Source organism: Dendrobates tinctorius, unplaced genomic scaffold (genome assembly GCF_039654945.1).
Source record: "Dendrobates tinctorius isolate UK_male_01 unplaced genomic scaffold, ASM3965494v1 ptg000395l, whole genome shotgun sequence".
NCBI classification, from domain to species: Eukaryota; Metazoa; Chordata; class Amphibia; order Anura; family Dendrobatidae; genus Dendrobates; species Dendrobates tinctorius.
Window position 1 is genome coordinate 1,891,808 of NW_027362061.1, and position 6,000 is coordinate 1,897,807.

Sequence of the window (6,000 nt, forward strand, 5' to 3'; positions counted from 1 at the left end):
TCAGGAGGAACTCCAGTGTAACTCAGTAGTAGGAGATCTTCACACTTAAAGGCGCTATAAGAGGAGACGTTCAGAAAGGTACATGTTGGCAGAGCATTGGAAGGGAGCATTCCATCTGACCTGGAGGTTGATTGAGCCTCTGACCCAGAGGACACAGTACGGAGGCAGGCACCTGTGTGTACTACACACTGTGAGTAAAGCTTTGGAACTACAAGCCCTGGTGTCCTCCATTGATTCTTGCGTCAACACACCCAGCACTGCTACATCTGGGTACCAGCTTCGACACTGCCTGTGCCTCTCCTCTAACTCCACATCTACACTGCCCTGGGGCTATAGCTTCACCTGTGGGGAGCTTCACCATCTTGGCTGCAACACACCACCAGCCCCAGAGGATCTGCAAGCAGCGTCGGTTTAACATCTCACTTGCCGAACACCACAGGTGGCGTCACGAACTATTCCATTCACTACATTCTACCATGCAAACTCACCCTATTAATTGGGTTCCCAGGGCCACGGACCGGGTCCCCGCTGCTGTGACACATCCCGCCGACACCGGCCCGGTACCGAGTACCCCACAGCCCTGGGAGGGCGACCCATATCTATCACTAGTAGTCAACAGTTACTGGATTTAGTCATAACTGACTGACGAAGCGGCGATACGCGTGGGGCCTCTTCCCACTCTCCCTTCTTGTCCCCCTCGGGACTTCTTGCCGCCCCCATGTCAGTGTCTGGCTTTCTCATTTTGGGTGATCATACTTTTATTTCATTATAGCATTCTCAGTCAGTTATGCCCATTTTTTGACGTCATCTGTATTGTTACAACTATTTTAGGGTGACTTCTTTGCATACATGCTTTGGTATATGTGGGAGTCTCTATTTTCTGACTGTTTATACCTGTGCAATGGGAAATGATGATGATTAGTCGCATCCTGCATGTACCATCACCCATTCTGTTTATATTTGTATTTATAGGTTAATTTATCATTATCACCGTATGACACATGTATTTTCTTTCTGCATATGCTGGGGGCTGCCATTCACCCATTACATGGGTTGTATTTAAGGCTTATGGGCCTTTTGGGGAGTTTTGGGCTATTGGTTTGTTGTGTATTTTAAATGTTTTTAAAGTTACCATGTCCATGATGAAATAAAGGTTTTTTCACTTTTGTATATACGGAGGTGTATACCGTGTTATTTGCCTTTTCTTTTTCTCCGTGTCTTTTGGCTTCATTAGTTTATAGGCTAGGTGTTGCACTCTATTTGGGATTATTATTGACATTAGTGTACCCTTTTTTGGTTAGCGTTGGTCTCATACTATATACAAAGCGCTATGTGAGGGCTGATATTGAATATAGAGAGGATATGTGGGGGCTCAGACTATATATAGAGAGGCTAGGTGGGTTCTTACAATGTATGTGGAGGGGCTATGTAAGGGCTCATACTGTATGTAGGAAGCTAGGTGTGAGCTCTTACAGTATATAGAGGTATAAAGGGGGCTGTATATGGGTTCACATGGGATGTAGGGGGTGTCAGTATATTTAATTCTACTCAATATTAAGTTATACAATTATTATTAATATAAAATAATAATTGTAATTAATATGTTATGGTCTCTCATATAGCACCTTGGGAAAATTAATAGCCCAATCCTGGTATATAGTAACATTGTCTATAGTGTCCTCCCCTATTTACTGGCCATTTATCCTACAGTAGCATGTCCACCTCCACATCCAACCATCCATATCATCTAATCTTCTGTAATACCGGGATATATGGGTTATTATTGTTGATTTATCACTGTTCACATCAGTGGAAACTACTCCGGAATTACAATGTATGGTAATAATGACATTGTGGCATTTTTTGAAAGTTTTAAGAGGTCAAGATGGATAATTAGAGTCAATTTCATTTATATGGTAATGAATGGGTTGTATGGCCTGCTCTGGTCTCTGTAAATAACTGCTGCTCCTGCTGCTGATGTCACGGAATGTTGAGGTTTCTGGCTCCGCCCCCTTGCCTTATGACATCACACACATTGTGTATGGAGCTGCAGAGCCAACATTCCGTCTGACAGTTGCAGACGGTGGAGAGAGCGGTAAGTCGGCTCTATGTCATCTCTTGTTGTGTCCTTCATTCTCTTCTATCATCTATTTCTCATTTATTTTTTATTCATTTTGGAGTCTTTATTCTATATAATACAAGCAGGTCCAAAATAATTAGTGAACCCCTCAGATTAGGAGCTGTCCAAGCATTACAGCTCTTCTCCCAATAGTAAAGGGAGATGTATAGGGTGTGACGGGATTTATCTTCAAGCCCAGAAATGACAGCGATTTACCGATTATCCATCACATGATTCTGGCTTCTGACTTTCTTGCTCATCAGCTCCATAGATTAGTTATAATTGAGAGAATCCCCTCAGCCAGAACTGGAACATGACGACTTCTCGATTTTTAGGCCATGTATTGTTAGAGAATCATCCAAATCTGGGAGATTAAAGTTATATCCTGTAAAGGGAACACGTGTAACATGAAGATAACTATGTAATTGTCGGATGTCATTGAGACATATAGTCATATACAGTCCAGATCAAAAATATAAATCCCACCAATATTGGGAAATCCTTGTACAACACCGATGTATATACATATTAGCTCCATATGCAGTGAAGCTAGTCAGATCTTCCCCCACATTGGAGGATTCATATCGTTTGATCTCTAGTATATTGGGCAATGCACTTCAATGGAAGTGAGGTTCTTGGCTCCGCCCACATTAGCTCTTATTTGTCATTTCACGGAATGTTTTGGTGCTTAGTTTTGCCCCCATAAGCTGCTACTTGTGATGTCACCAAATGTTTTGGTTGTTGGCGTCTCCTCCATTAGCTTCTACTTGTGATGTCACTAATGAGGATAGTAGCCCTTCAGAAAACAATGGCGCTTGACTGCCTGTTAGTAGGTGAAGGGGGCACTTGCGCTGTTATAGGTGAGCAATGCTGCTCCTAGAAGATGCACATGATTCAATAATGGATAAAGTAAAGGAGCTGCAGCAAAAAGCTGGGGATATATCCAAGGAGGGATGGAATCCCTTTTTCTGGATGGGGTCTATCAGAGTTGGGTTAAACAATTTACTCTCAACTTTTCAAAAGCCCATACAGGATTGGTAGTGATAGGATTGATTGTATTGCGCTTGATTGCCTGGAAATTATTAATGTGATGTGATTCTCACTGCAGGAAATTAATTATATATTGGAGCCACTGTTAGACACAGGCGGAAGAGGGACACTGTGCATGAACAATATATGGATCCTTTGCAGCCCAATAACTCATCATAATGCCCAATTTCATCTGCTTTGGAGGTGGAAATGGGTCCCCTTACCTCTTGGCTCGTGGGCAGTTGCACAATTTGCACCAATAACATGTCCAACACTGTCCACCCCTGAATGGAACCACAGCTACAGAGGTGACCGTCTGATAGCCTAGCTCAACTACCCACCTCTCCTGAAGACCCTTTCAGCTTTTTGAGACTTGGGTGGAGGACATCATCTCTGAAAATAGGGTCCCACAGCTGCACCCCAACAGTTTGAGCAGACACTCCTAAATGAGTAAATAGCCTGAGATCAGAAGGGGGCGCGTAGCCCCTCACTGTGTCACTGAGGATGATAGCATTCTCCAGGGATTACTCTGGACTGTTTCTTGTGGTGGGATGCAGGTCTGGACAGCTGTCGTCATCCTATTATAGATAAGAATTAATATATGTGTGTTTATGCTTTAAAGGTAATCTGTCACCCCCTGAGACGTATATGACCTATTAATATGGCCATACAGTTAATAGAAATGTTATGCTAGACCTACCTGTATGCCTCATATTAATGGTCTTGTGGATATATTATGTCTTTGTGCTAAAGATCAGCCCAATAACTCATCATAATGCACAATTGTATCTGCTTTGGAGGTGGAAATGGGTCCCCTTACCTCTTGGCCCGTGTGCAATTTCACAATTTGCACCAATAACATGTCCACCCCTGAATAGTACCATAGGAAGGATGACTACAGCTACAGAGGTGACCGTCTGATAGCCTAGCTCGACTACCCACCTCTCCTGAAGACCCTTTCAGCTTTTTGAGACTTGGGTGGAGGACATCATCTCTGAAAATAGGGTCCCACAGCTGCACCCCAACAGTTTGAGCAGACACTCCTAAATGAGTAAATAGCCTGAGATCAGAAGGGGGCGCATAGCCCCTCACTGTGTCACTGAGGATGATAGCATTCTCCAGGGATTACTCTGGACTGTTTCTTGTGGTGGGATGCAGGTCTGGAATGCTGTCGTCATCCTATTAGATAGATAAGAATTAATATATGTGTGTTTATGCTTTAAAGGTAATCTGTCACCCCTCCCCCCCCCCCGAGACGTATATGACCTATTAATATGGGCATACAGGTAATAGAAATGTTATGCTAGACCTACCTGTATGCCTCATATTAATGGTCTTGTGGATATATTATGTCTTTATGCTAAAGATCAGCCCAATAACTCATCATAATCCACAATTTTATCTGCTTTGGAGGTGGAAATGGGTCCCCTTACCTCTTGGCCCGTGGGCAGTTGCACAATTTGCACCAATAACATGTCCACCCTGTCCACCCCTGAATGGAACCACAGCTACAGAGGTGACCGTCTGATAGCCTAGCTCGACTTCCCACCTCTCCTGAAGACCCTTTCAGCTTTTTGAGACTTGGGTGGAGGACATCATCTCTGAAAATAGGGTCCCACAGCTGCACCCCAACAGTTTGAGCAGACACTCCTAAATGAGTAAATAGCCTGAGATCAGAAGGGGGCGCATAGCCCCTCACTGTGTCACTGAGGATGATAGCATTCTCCAGGGATTACTCTGGACTGTTTCTTGTGGTGGGATGCAGGTCTGGATAGCTGTCGTCATCCTATTAGATAGATAAGAATTAATATATGTGTGTTTATGCTTTAAAAGTAATCTGTCACCCCCTGAGACGTATATGACCTATTAATATGGGCATACAGGTAATAGAAATGTTACGTTAGACCTACCTGTATGACTCATATTAATGGTCTTGTGGATATATTATGTCTTTATGCGAAAGATCAGCCCAATAACTCATCATAATGCACAATTGTATCTGCTTTGGAGGTGGAAATGGGTCCCCTTACCTCTTGGCCCGTGTGCAATTTCACAATTTGCACCAATAACATGTCCACCCCTGAATAGTACCATAGGAAGGATGACTACAGCTACAGAGGTGACCGTCTGATAGCCTAGCTCGACTACCCACCTCTCCTGAAGACCCTTTCAGCTTTTTGAGACTTGAGTGGAGGACATCATCTCTGAAAATAGGGTCCCACAGCTGCACCCCAACAGTTTGAGCAGACACTCCTAGATGAGTAAATAGCCTGAGATCAGAAGGGGGCGCATAGCCCCTCACTGTGTCACTGAGGATGATAGCATTCTCCAGGGATTACTCTGGACTGTTTCTTGTGGTGGGATGCAGGTCTGGACGGCTGTCGTCATCATATTATATATATTAATTCTTATCTATGTGTGTTTATGCTTTAACGGTAATCTGTCACCCCCCGAGATGTATATGACCTATTAATTTGGGCATACAGGTAATAGAAATGTTACGCTAGACCTACCTGTATGCCTCATAATAATGGTCTTGTTATTGAGAAATGTTATATTCTTTTTTCAAGTTTATGAGTTCTTCCAGGCACTGGGGCTTGCATTGCCTGGAAGAAATCCCTGCCTTCTCTCTTCATTGTAATACTAACCCCCTCTCATGCACGGCAGTTTTGGCCCTGGAATCCCATGCCTGCGCCCTGCACTCCCCCAGAAATACATATCTCATCCTCCCTTCTATGGGTACTGCACTCAGGGATCTTCTGCAGAGGTGCCGGCGCCTTCCGCTCCAGTAATCTCTGGTGTGCGCGCCGACAAGGTGCATGGCTCAGGCGCAGGATTCTGGGGCTATTACT